At 36.4% G+C, this 13,966-nt stretch overlaps 2 pseudogenes; both read left to right on the top strand.

The window, feature by feature from the left end:
• Nucleotides 1–2,765: 2,765 nt before the first annotated feature.
• On the top strand, nt 2,766–3,320 carry LOC147510157 (vacuolar protein sorting-associated protein 2 homolog 2 pseudogene; annotated as a pseudogene).
• Nucleotides 3,321–8,106: 4,786 nt separating this feature from the next.
• LOC147510156 (uncharacterized) lies at nt 8,107–8,869 on the top strand (annotated as a pseudogene).
• Nucleotides 8,870–13,966: the final 5,097 nt, after the last annotated feature.

Here is a 13,966-nt window from a genome sequence, read left to right as displayed (position 1 = left end):
AGACAAAAGAAACTGAAAAACGGTGCACCTGATCACAGAAATAAGTTAAGCTAAGATACTCCTTTTCTCCCACTACAGTCCCCCATTGTTTAGAAACTTTTAAATTTACCGTTTTTACTCTCACATTTTTAAGATATGCATTTTTCTTCATTTTCATTTTTTTTCTTGAATCTTATTCTGATTTTGAAACACATGCAGGCTACAATATGATAATACATATTGAAAGTCTAGACCTGTAAAAAGAACACTGGCTTATTATGAAGGGGTGCTTTTATTTACACATTTGATTTATGCTTCAATTCTTTGTATGACATTGTTTCTTTAGGCAATCTAATGATATATCTAATAATCATCCAAACACAACCTCTCATATACATACACTCAAACACTCGATTCAGAAAATGCCAAAGTCAACACGAGATCAAATGCCAAGGTGCAAACTCTCCCAAGTTCTTTCTCATTAATGTAGAGAACTATGCTTCTATCGGTTTAAGAACACTATGAAAGAATCAGACGATCACCGATAGTCATATTTGGAAGACAGGTAGATGTAATGCATGGTTATGCATGTGATGTTGTTTTTCTATTCAATGTATATAGAGCAATATAATACGTTTACATGTGAATCCATAGAGCTTTTTCCATCATAATACGAGCTGACTATAACAGTCTAGATTTTGTAGTCGGATATCATCGGGAAACACAAATGAACTCAAAAGCAAAATTGTATTTAGCATTTGGGACGATTTCCTTTAGGGCCTAAATGGTAAGCAAAACCTTAAGTATATGTACTTAACTAATTTCATTTATAAACAATACATTGCCTTTCTTTGAACTGAGTATATACAACCTTCTTACATTTCATTTCAGCTCCTGGAACTGACTCTTATAACAAATACAAGATACGGTGAGTGAAATCACTTTATTCAGGAGCGAGGATTAAATTAACTGATCGAGGCGTCTGTCTTTGGTTTCCTAAGTTTTGTTCCTTTTTTTCCCGAGTACAAGAAGATGGGATAGTGCTAAAAGTAAATTTTCAAAATTTGTGCTCATTCTGAGTGCAGGAAGATGTGATAGTGCTAAAAGATATGGGTCAGGATGCTTATAGAATGTCCATATCATGGAGTAAGATCCTGGCAAGTAACCTCTCTAACTTCATAAATGGGTGTAGATGCTTATAGAATGTCCATATCATCATGGAGTAGGATCTTGCCAAGTTGTATAATAATATGATGTCCTATATGACTACTTTTGGCATTTCATAAGAAAGCTATTATTGAATTTGCATTGTGATGAACATTTCAAAGCAATAGAACTACAGTTGAACTTGCAATAGCTCAACAACTTTTATTCGATACGCAATGAACTTTGGTTGCAAAGAGAGCCACCTAAACATTTTTTGGTTTAGAAATTTTAATAATTTTGGAGTAAAATATATCGAAGCTTAAAAAAAATTTACGAGTGTTCTACTGATAATTGATGGATGATAATTCTTTGGTTCAAAAGAGTGAAGAGTGTTTGTGTGAATTATTGTTATACTTATTTTTGTGGTACTTTATTGATACCATCAAACTTAACCCTTCCAACATTATTGCAATATTGAAAGAACTTTGTGGTACTATTTCTTCATCTGAACTTTGTTTTGCAATGTGCTTGTAGAAACATTGAGAAGATAAATCTACTATAAGAAATAAGGAAAAAAGTGGAATAAGATGGAATATTTGAGCATTTTATTGTAAGTTCAAGGTGTGTGTTAGAAGCTTCAAGTTTGGAAAGGGAATGTTATTTGAAAGACGCACTTTTCTTCCATCCATTTGATTATTAGATTGTTCAAATCTGAAAATTAATGGCATTACTCATTTTACTCACCCAATCTTACGTTAACACATTGACATGTTCACATTGACGAAAGACATAGAACGACATGATCTTCTTTGTTATTCATGTTTTTTTTTTGATTGGCAAGCATGTTTTAAATGAGATCAGTAACTCTTTGATGCTGGCGGGGTTCGACCCCCAGACCTTTGGTATCATCACCCAAAGGTTTTACCGACTTTGCTAGTCGTTGGAATTGAATAATTATATTTTGCATGTATACAAACAATCACCTAGAAAAAGAGAAAATACTTGGGGAAGTATTCTATGTAGGTGAACACATTTTCTTGAAAGAGATTTTTTTTGTATTCATCAATTCATCGTAGAACACGTTCATGTGATAAATCTTTTCAAGTGGGAGTAGTGTATTCTTTGAGGATATGGAAACAATCAATTTGTTTTAGTGATTTGATAGATATTTTAGTGATTTGTATACATGTACATAAGCCGAGGGGTGATGATTTACCACTAAATCACCATAAATCTAAGAAAACTATTATACAAGCTAGATCAAGTTTAAGATAATTCTATTTGAAAATTATGGATTAATATCCTAAACCACAAAGTGAAGAGCCTATCTCAATTTTATCATTTAGTTTCCAAGTACTTATGCACCATAATTGCTGCTCATTAACGTATTTCGGTTTATTTTCAATAAAAATATATTCTGATTCGAAAATTTGTGTGAGACATTTTGTAAAGCCTTTTTAGCACACAAAATATTTAATAGATCCCTGGCGTATGCCCGGGTCCAAAATCTAGTAAAAAACTAAAAACATAACTCTAAAAAAAAAAAAAAAAAAGAAGAAGAAGGAATAGGGTCGTCTTCTCCTTAATTTTTGGCTTTTCTATTTTGGGGCAATTGAGTCATAAACATATTCGCTAAAAAAACCCACCCCTAAAGAAGCACACGGGTGAGTAAGAGAGAAATGAGGAATGCCACTAGAGGCATTGAGAAGGAAATTACTTCATTGCAATTGGAAGAAAAGAGGCTAGTTGCTGAGATAAAGAGGACTACCAAAACAGGAAATAAATGAGGTTGCAACAAAACTTCTTGCCCATCGGCTTATCAGATTAAGGCAGCAAACTGCTAATTTACAAGGTAGTCGAGCTCAAATGAGAGGTATAGCAACACACACTCAAGAAATGTGTGCCAATACTGCAGTTGCTACTGGCATGAAGGGTGCCACTAAGGTGATGGGTGCTATGAATAAGCAAATGGCTCCTGCAAAGCAAGCAAAGGTGATACAAGAATTCCAAAGGCAATCAACACAAATGGATATGACAATAGAGATGATGTCAGATGCCATTGATGTGCTTTAGACGATGACGAAGCGGAAGAGGAAACTGATGATCTGATCAATTAGGTGCTAGATGAAATTGGTGCTGATGTGGCATCACAGTTATCGACCGCTCCCAAAGGAAGAATTGCTGTGGAAAACTAACAGTGTTGTTGATTTATGTAGTTGAAATGGAATAGAACGAGACACCCCCCTTGTAGAGAAAAACGCACCCAATGCTAACTAAACTTGGCAAAATTCACAGGAAAAACTATTGCAAATTGAATAGTATAAAATAAGATTGAACGAGAAATGTGGTCTCGCATAATTGAATCGTAATTGATAATTACCAAAGACCATTTCCTCAGAAATTAGGTAGTGAGATTGGAATGAAAATGGACATAGTGAAGTCTTAGTGACCATTGTCCGAACCGACAAGAAAAGATATCTTAATGAGTCAGATATTTACTAAACGAGAGTAAAAGTAGTCAAACTTAGACTGACTAAGTTAAACATGGTAACTTAGTAAGATTGTGTCGTAGCATTAGTAATGTACTAAGCGAGCGTAAAAAGCGTTCAAACTTAGACTGACGAAACTAAACTTGGTAACTTAGGCGGAATTTGTCATAGCGATAGTAACGTACTAAGCGAGTATACAAATGTTCAAACTTTGACTGACTTTGTTAAACATGATAACTTAGTCGGAATTTGTCGTAGTGATAGTAATGTACTAAGCGAGTGTAAAAACGTTCAAACTTAGACTGACTTAGTTAAATGTGGTAACTTAGTCGGAATTTGTCGAAGCGATAGTAACGTACTAAGCGAGCGTAAAAGCGTTCAAACTTAGACTGACTTAGTTAAACGTTCGTAAACTCGGGCTGTTTGAAATCTTTGCTGTGAGTAGCCCTATAGACGGAGAGAGAAAATTTGTCTAAAATACCATCTTAAACTACACGATTCTCTAGTGTTGATTCAAAAGAATCGCTATCAAGAAGATCTTTTTTAATAAAATTCTTTAACACGTTGAGGAGTCATCAGATCCATAGCTACGAGCTCATAATCATAGTTGTGATGACACCTATGGGAACGAACAGAATGAGAAGAAATTAAAACAACGAAGATTTATTGTGACTGTGTCGAGATGAGTGTGGTCGGTACGTTGGGCCTTCAGTACGATATCGTTCGGAATGATAAGAATCCCGTTGTTGAGGTATTTCTCCATATTGATAGTTTCGATCATGAGTGCGACCATTATTTTGTTCTCCACCCGAATTCCTCGGGACTTGCCTAGAATCTGTAGAACCTTGGGGTGCGCGCGATCCGACGGGTAGTAGCATTACCTTGCCTACCAACAACATGACCGTTAGGTTGGTTGTTTCTTGACAGAGGTGGGGGAATTTTGCGCCCATTATTTGGAACTCGTTGATGACTGTTGCGAACATCGTGAATCTCATTCTCACCACTTAAACAATCACACACATTGTTATGTTGTTGGCGTGTGTTACGTTGTGGTGTGACAGATGCAATATCATCTTCGAGAGGAATGGTTCGTTTTAGATGACATTTATAGTAGTTGTTTTGTTTTCGTACACTCTTTAACTTTTTAGAAGTGCTTCTCGAGACATTTGATGGACAGTATCTACATTAGATAACGAAGAATCTTCAAAGGCAATAACTTTGTGCTGAATAATTTGGCGCATTGGTGGAACGGTAGCAAGGTCGCGCACAACCAGGTGTTGGAAAGGAGTAAGAGGGACTAGTTCGTTATCGCCAGGTTGACCTTGAACATCATGTTCGCGATGATCGTTAGTAAGTGCATCAGGAACTTGGGCTCTTCTAGTATTCGTCATAACTTTTGCATAACGTGATCAAGGGTGTTGAATAAGAACTATAGACGGTGTCAATTATGTTTCGACCAATTATTATCAAAACACTAAATGGTGACGAAAGAGATGAATTCTGTAGAAAATAGCGAGAAAAGTGATGGTGATCGAGAGAATTATGAGATTGTACCTTTCAGTTGCTTACATACCCAAATTATCAATGGGATCAAGTCTCAAGAATGTAGTTCCTTATGAAAAATAGTTTGGTATTTATATGTGTAGAGTAGAGATTTCTTGTAGCACAAATAATTGTAATTGAACATGACTCTTAATTGATGATTATCTCTTTGATAATAAACGAATTTGGACATAAATTAATATACATAAGTGGCAAGCCATGTGGCTAGGGTTCAAGCCACATGAGTTAATGGGTTTGTACATTGATCTATGATATTGTAAATTGAGCCTTAGCCTTGTCGATTAAACGAATAAAGTGGAGACCCCTACCAATAGATGTTTGCCACGTATGTGGGGTCGAAATAGTCATGCTTTTTTAATTTGTACTAGTTAACTTTGCAATCAATATGTGGGCACTTTTTCCTTCTTTTCTTTGATCGTGGAATATATTGATTAATGATGTTAATTGATTATGTGTATTGTGTATGTTACTTGATTCTCCATGCTTTTAATTCTGTCGATGTGAGTTTAATATATTAAATTATATATGTATGTGTTGTTATATATGTATGTTACTTGATCAAGACCATTATTTTGATCATTGCCTTGAATACTGACTGAGTACTTTGCCAATTGGTCTGCTGTGAAATCGGCTTCTCTTGGCCATCACTAGTCTCATCACTGGGTTAATAGTATGCACTACCCAACCTCAGGGCACCAATGAATGCCATTCAGCTCTCGTCGGTTCTCCCACAGAGGGTGGTGTGCCTTACAACGCAATGCCTTAAGAAGCAGTTCAGTTATATGCCTTCGACACTATATAATTTGCATATTACTATATTGGGGCACTAGAAAACGTCTTTAAAAAACAATAGCCTGGGGTTATTTGGTGTCATACGCTCATTTGAAATGTCTCAGTGGAGACTCGAGAGTGTTCCATATATTTGTATTTGTCGAAAGTGGACTTACAGTCAAAACATGACATTCTAAGTTGAAAATGTCTCTTCCCACCACGTGTAGCACCCATTCCCTTCCACGTTTTTTAGAGTCACGGTATTTACACCCCACTTTATGGGAATGGAACCCCTCCATTGATCATATAAAAAATCACCCATGGCAAGAAGTTGTCGCAAAAATGTAATGGCCTATGGATGAGCCAAATGAGGAAGCACAGAAGTTTTACAAGTTATTGAAGGAAGCAGATACACCCTTGTTCCCGGGCTGTACTAAGAGTCCAAAATTGTCTTTCCTAGTACATTTGCTTCATGTAAAGTGTCTTAACGGCTGGACTAATCATTCATTTGACATGTTGCTTGAAGTATTGAATGGTTCACTTCCAGATGACACTAATATTCCCAAGAATCACTATGAATCAAAAAAATAACTGCGGGATCTTGGGATGGAGTGCATTAAGATAGGTGCATGTCCAAATGATTGTATGCTGTATTGGAAGGATAATAAACAGGTCATGGACAAGGATAACTGTGATATATGTGGTGAGTCAAGATGGATTATGACTTCATTGGAGTGTACAGAGAATGTAGTTAGTTAATCTGCAAAACCTAAGAAAAAGGCTGCTAAGGTTTTGCGATACTTTCCCGTAAAGCCAAGACTCCAAAGATTATTTATGTGCTCAAAAACTTCTAAAAATATAAGATGGCATGCTGAAGATCGTACGAAAGATGGTGCTTTAAGGTATCCGAGGAATGGAAAATTTTAGACCAAAGATATCCTTCATTTGGTTTAGAATCTCGCAATGTCAGACTCGGTATGGCTAGTGTTGGCTTCAATCCTTTTGGTAGTCTTAGTTCTATTCATAGCATTTGGTCTATTGTTCTAGTTCCGTATAATTTGCCGCCATGGATGTGTATGAAGCAACCTTTCCTTATCATGTCATTATTGATAATTCCTGGCCCTAGCAGTCCTGGAAATAACATTGACGTGTACTTGCAGCCATTGATTGATGAGTTAAAAAGGAGTTATGGGAAAAGGGAGTTGAGACGTACGATGTATCTTCAAAACAGAATTTTAAAATGCATGCAGCTGTTTTGTGGACTATTAACGACTTCTCAGCATTTGCTAATTTGTCTGGATGGAGCACTAAAGGTCAACTTGCCTGTCCCTCTTGCCATGAGAAGACATGCTCAAAATGGTTACAAAATGGGAAAAAGTTCTGTTATATGGGAAGTCGTAAATTCCTGCCACTTAATCATAGATATCGAAAGAATAAGAGTTCTTTTGATAACAATACTGAAATGGGAGTTGCCCCGAGTCCCTTTAGCGGAAGTGATGTACTTGCTCAATTACATGGGTACGACCAAATCACATTTGGTAAGGCGAAGTGTGATAAGGTTGGACAGAAGAGAAGAAGAGATGATAATTATTTGCCATACAATTGGAAGAAGACCAATGTATTTTTTGATCTCCCGTATTGGAAATACCTTCGTGTACTCCATAATCTAGATGTCATGCACATTGAAAAGAACAACGGTGAGAGTTGGCTTGGGACATTGCTGAATTTAGAGAAGAAATCAAAGGATAACTTGAAGGCAAGGCAAGATTTGGTGTTAATGGGTATGCGAAAGTCACTTCATCCGATAGCTAAAGAGGGTAACAAGTACTATATCCCCCCTGCACCCTATACCTTGTCCTTGAGTGAGAAGAGGAAGCTTTATCAATTCTTGAAAGGTATTAAAGTTCCCAATAATTTTTCATCCAATATATCGTGTCGTGTTCAGGTGAAAGAATGCAAAATACCTGGCCTGAAAAGCCATGATTGGCATGTTCTAGGTCAACAACTACTTCCAGTTGCAGTACGTGGAATCTTACCTAAGCAAGTTATGTTAGTTCTCGTTGAGCTTTCTAATTTCTACCAGCAGTTATGTTCGAAAGTATTATGGGTTGCAGAGTTGGAGCGTCTTGAGTACCAAATTGCTGTCATACTATGTAAAATGGAAATGATCTTTCCTCCATCCTTTTTTGATGTTATGGTGCACTTGCCTATTCATTTAGCTGGTCAAGCTAAGCTCGCTGGACCCGTGTACTATCGATGGATGTATCCAATCGAAAAGTCAGTATGTAAAGATAATAGTAATGGTTACTTGTATGTTTTGTTGTTAAAATTTGAACTTAAAATTTGTCTTATTTTATATTTATTCAGGTACTTGTACACCTTGAAGAAGTATGTTCGTAATAAGAGTAGACCAGAGGGATCTATTGCCGAAGGGTATCTTGCTGATGAATGTTTGAATTTCTGCTCAAGATACTTAAATGATGGGATTGAGACTAAGTTCAACTGACCAAGGAGGAATGAAGAGTTCCAAGTTGTTGGATAAGATGGAAAGTTTTCTATTTTTTGTGGAAACAGTCGTGCTTTAGGGAAGGGGACGTTTCGGACTTTAACAGATGATGAGTGGGAACAAGCTCGTTTGTATGTGCTAATCAATTGTGAGGAAGTGGTACCGTTTGTTGAGTAAGTACACCTTATTGAAATTGTTCCTTTGTTAACAGAAATATTATTTATAAACACGTGTCATATATACTTATTATAATTTAAACAATTTTTCATACAGGAAGCACAAACAAGTTATTAGGGATGAGCTCGGGCGGCGAGCAAGTGATAGGACTGTTCATAATGAACGTTTTGGTAAATGGTTTGAAAACCATGTAAGTGTTACATGTATGCAGTTAGATAATGTTTTTATCAATTTGTGAATATATATGTAAATTACAATTTGTGCATATCTATATAATTTAGAGGACTGATAATTAGTTTGTCCAACACAAAGAACAAGGAAAAACTACCTTTACTCTCCCCTGACACATTATTTGTGTAGGATGCATGAAGATGTATATTATTTGTTTCTTCCTTTTGTTAATGTAGGCCTATGTAGCAAAACAAGAAGGTGTAGACTTTCTTACCTATTCCTAGACTACATTTTCAGTTTAGATTAAAAGAAAACTCCCTAACTAGTAGAAAAAGAAAGATTATTGTTATGTCATCTCTAGTTGAATGCCTAGGTTTGTTGTTACCGTTTGGCACCTCTTTTATATATTGATCTCTAGAATCTAGATCAAATCCGAGGGTGATCAACTAGATGTGAAGCGATCATATGCCTCGCTTTAGGCAAGTTGAGGTTGATAATCTGTATGTATTTTAGTTGGTTGACTGAAGAAGGGACATCCATCTTACTTCTAGTAGCATCATCATCCATAAAAACTCAAGTCGCAAAGATTAGTGCTTCTGAAATGTGATTAAACTAAGATTCTTTAGTGCTAGACATCTCCCCTGCCTTTGCAGGCATCTAAGTCATGTTCTTGTCTGCATGGGTATTAAACTAAGATGTATCCATGCGTATATTAATTTTTTTCTTCTTATCTTAATAGGTCTAGCAAATGAAAAAGGATGGGGAGTTGGTCAGCGAGCAACTTCAGAGTTTAGCATATGGTCTAAGTCGATTTGCTTCTTGTTTCATGGGCTGTGTTGCAAATGGATTTAGATTTCACACAAAAGTTCGTGAGTCACGAAGGAAAACTCAGAATAGTGGAGTTTTTGTATCGGCAGAAACATCAAGCTTTGCAAGCGCAAAAGACATGAACCCAGTGACTGGTAGTGTTGGTTATTATGGTGTGCTAAATGACATAGTTGAGTTGCGTTATTGTAAGGAGAATAGAGTGCTTCTGTTCAAATGTGATTGGTGCGATGTTATGACTTGTGCAGGAATGAAAATAGATGAATATGGGTTCACTACAGTGAACTTTACGCGAACCTTAGCTACAAATGAACCATTCATTCTATCATCTCAAGCTAAACAGGTTTTTTTATGTCCAGGACAATTTGGATGATAATTGGCGAGTTGTGTTGAAGACGCTTCCAAGGGACTTGTACGATATGGATTCAGTAGTTGAGCCGATTGAAGATAACACGTCTTGCATGCACTAAGATGTGGATAACGACATAGCTGACAACACACACGACATTGATGGTTGGACTAGGAGTGAGATTGATGGAGTAGAGGTTGATGCAGATATTGTTGATGAAGATATGGTTGACGTTGTCGAATATGATGAAAACTTCATCAATGATAGTGATTGTGAGGAAGACATCATTGATTTCAGTGATGAAGATGAAGACGACATTGATTTCAGTGATGAAGATTAGATGTAGTTTGCATTTTTTTGTGTTGTTTTTTTGTTTTAGGAGTGGTTATTATCTGATTTTAGTTTGCTTTGTTTCATGCATCCTTTAATGTTATATATAAACATATATTTTTCACTAATGACTTTTTTTTATAACAGTTTACTAATGATTTAAGGTAGTATCACTTAACAAGATTGTAATATATTTGTATCTAGTGTATTCAATTGTTTTACTTTGATGAATTGTTTTTTCTGACGATTTTGACAGGTGCAATGGTAAAATGCCGACGAGAGGATCCTAATGGTGATGAGAGCGGTACGTTTAACTAAGCATTCAATTTCATTATTGTCTAATGTTTAATTAATGTAGCTTTGGGCATGTGTATAGTTGGAAAGTGGGTTAGAGGCACTTCTACCCTTCCTAAGGTATTTGACCAACCAAAAGGCTCAAAGTTGGAATTGATATGGAAAGGCAAACAACCGGTGGGAGCTTGGAAAAATCCAAGCTTGTTCTCTAAATCTATTGGAGTATTAATAGCAACAACACGTCGATTTGACTGGACAAAAAATTGGGAGCTCCAAGATGGAGGACGCAAACAGTGGTTATGGGATACCATTAAGGTATGTACATTTGGAGCTACACACACTTGCTAATAGAAAAACATTGTCTATTTCGTTTCTTAGTAGAACTATGATTCATCATAAACATATATGCAGAGCATTGCTTAAGCTTTTAATCTCTCATTTTAGGAGTCATGGGAACTTGAGGAGACCCGGAAGGATCCCACTTTGGGTCAAATTTCCGGGGATGAATTCAGAAACAAAAAGAGTAAATGGAAAAGGAACTTTTATACCCATTATACCACATATGAAGAACGTCTAAGCCATAGGCCACCACAACTATCGCCAGAAGAGTGGGTTCATCTTGTGGAGTTTTGGGACACTCCAGAGAATCAAGTAAGAAAAAGTAGTGTAACATTTAACTTAAATATTTTTACATGGTACTATACTGACCAAGATCAATTTGTATGTATTATGTATGTGTAGGCAATTTCTAAACGAAACAAGGCTAATCGTGCTAAGCAAATAGCGAAGTACACTGCTGGAAGAATAAGCTTTCCCCAGTTTGAAGAGATAATGGTACATATTATTATTATTTTTATTTTCCTACTGCGGTATTGAATTTGACTAGTAACAATTAGCAAATTTCTTTATGTTTGGTTAGAGTGAAGAGGCTGGAGCACCCCCTTCCCTAGGAGATCTTTTTGTGAGGACTCACATAAGTCTAAAAACGCATGACGCTCTTGATGATCAATCAAGATATTACATTGTATGTATGAGTTTGATCTTGGTAATAGCTTCAGTTTGAATATCTTACTCGGTTGTATGTAATATCGTATGTACATTTTTTTTTTTCTGGAATACGAAGGACAAAATGAAAGAACTAGCAGGTAGAGATGAAGAAGGGACACAACAACCTCTCACAAATGAGATTTATAGGGAAGTGATGCCTCCAGAGCGGCATGGATGTGTGAGGCTGAAGGACGAGGTGTAACACCAACCAACTACTTTGGCTCCTGGTTATCTTCAGACAATTGCGTGAATGACTTGGAAAACCAAGTGGCTGAAATGAAAAGAGTAGCGCAAGAGAAGGAAGAGGAAAGACAACGTGAGATTGAAGAAATTAGGAGCAAGCACAGGAAAAAGATGAGCAAAGGCAACGTGAAATGGATGAGATGAAGAGACAGTTAAATGCACGAGATGTGGACATGGAAGCGCGACTTATGCAAAAGCTCTTAGAGATGACTTCAACTTGTTCACGTCCTTTTTCTGATTAAGTCTGTCAGTCCTTACCTTGTCATCTATCCTATCTTCTGTCCCTTGCTTGTTTTGTTGTTTATATGTTTGCGCCCCCTCCTTTTCTCCGTCCTTGTCTAAATGGAACCTGGGATTGGACGACGTTCGCTTCTGCCTTAGTTCTTAATTTAGATATTTCATCGCTCATGGTTGTTTTGAGTGACATATTCTGTAATAGGAATTAAATGGAACCTGGGATAAAAATGGGAACGAGGGAATTGCTGTGGACATAGTAGGGATTGAGGGGATTGTTGTTGGGATAGTGGGCAATAGTACCGTAGACAATGATGGCAATGCGACCTTTGGAATAGTGGGCATCGTAGGGATTGAAGGTAGTGTAGGCAAGTTAGTACTAGGCAATGGTGGCATTGTAAGCTTTGGTAGAGATGGAATGCTTGGGAGAGAAGGCATTTCACACTTTTGTTATTTTAATCAAAGTAGATAAGTTATATTAAAAAAACAGATATGCGTGTAACCCTTATTTTAGTTGGTTCCTTTAACTATCTTCTTATAGTTTAAAGTTATTTTTATGTCTGTGTGTGCGCTCTAGTAAAATCAGCATTCTATTAAAACGCTAAACATGGATGCAGTCTAATCATTGATTGATATGTGTAGGCTTGGAAGATATATTGTAACAGATAGCTAATTTTGCAAAGGTGGTATAGGCAGGTATGTAAACATGCTTTCTTGTCTATGGAAATGGCTTTGAGCTTTGGTAGTATATGATATATATTCATATGATGATTTACTTTCCGTATGCTGGGCAACACTTTATCTTGGTAGGTAGTATTTAATGGGGGTATGCTGATTTTATTTTTCTGGAACTTCAAGATGTCTTAAGGACTTTGCAATAGGTGGTGCTTGTGAAATATATAGAATGTGAACTTTTCTGTCAAGACAACTTGGTTAGGCATTATTTGGTAGTAGCTAGGTGTGTTGCAGTAATATGAAATTTATCTTTTAGGTGCTGCTTATGACAATCGCCTCGTAAAAGCTTAATTAAGACAGTATGTTGCACTCTTCATCTTGTTGTTAAAAAACCACATACTCAAACTTACATATAGTAGTGAACTTGAAGTCATGAGCACTTGTCCCCTTTATTCCCCACCTTTAATTGCATGTTTTACGATGAGCGGAATTTGTTGTTTGAAGCTTAACTAGTGTTAAGTGGAAGTGCCTTCTTTTCGACTTCTTCCTTTAAAATTATTCACTGAAGCGACCTATAAAGAAAGAACACTATTTGATCTTCTATTTCCACCACTTACCGTATAAGGATGGCATAGTTTATTTCTCATGGTCAGCTTGGCTCTATACAAGTTGAAAGGTTGTCCTAACAACATTTCTTCTCATTGTATGATATTCTTATCAGCTCAGTAAATCTCTAGTTTTGTACACACTATTTTTGTTCTATGTTGCTCTCTTTCATATTCATTCATAAGCCATACTGAACCTAACCATTTTCTTGGCTTTAAATAGCAATCACATGCATGTGTTTTAACTTTTAATCAAATGTGTTATGAACTTTTAAAAGTCACAAGATGACATGAGTTCTTGCATATTCTAAACTTGTGTCAAATAATGTTGCTTGTTTTTGCAGAAAATGAGTACGCATTGATGACTTCTTGTGCATAGTCGATTTCGAACTTCATGGTTTTTGAGATTTTGGTGCAGATTGGATAAAAAAAAAATAGTAGTGCTATGCATGCGTGCTGGTTGATTTTGAATTTCCATCATAAGGATTTTTAGTGTGGATATTTTAAGACTTTGTTTTGTGAGATTGAAATACTCCAAAAAATGGAATGTTGTTTTTTGTGG

The sequence above is a fragment of the Coptis chinensis genome, chromosome 3 (assembly GCF_015680905.1).
Source record: "Coptis chinensis isolate HL-2020 chromosome 3, ASM1568090v1, whole genome shotgun sequence".
Taxonomy (NCBI): domain Eukaryota; kingdom Viridiplantae; phylum Streptophyta; class Magnoliopsida; order Ranunculales; family Ranunculaceae; genus Coptis; species Coptis chinensis.
This window is presented reverse-complemented; position numbering and strand designations above follow the sequence as displayed.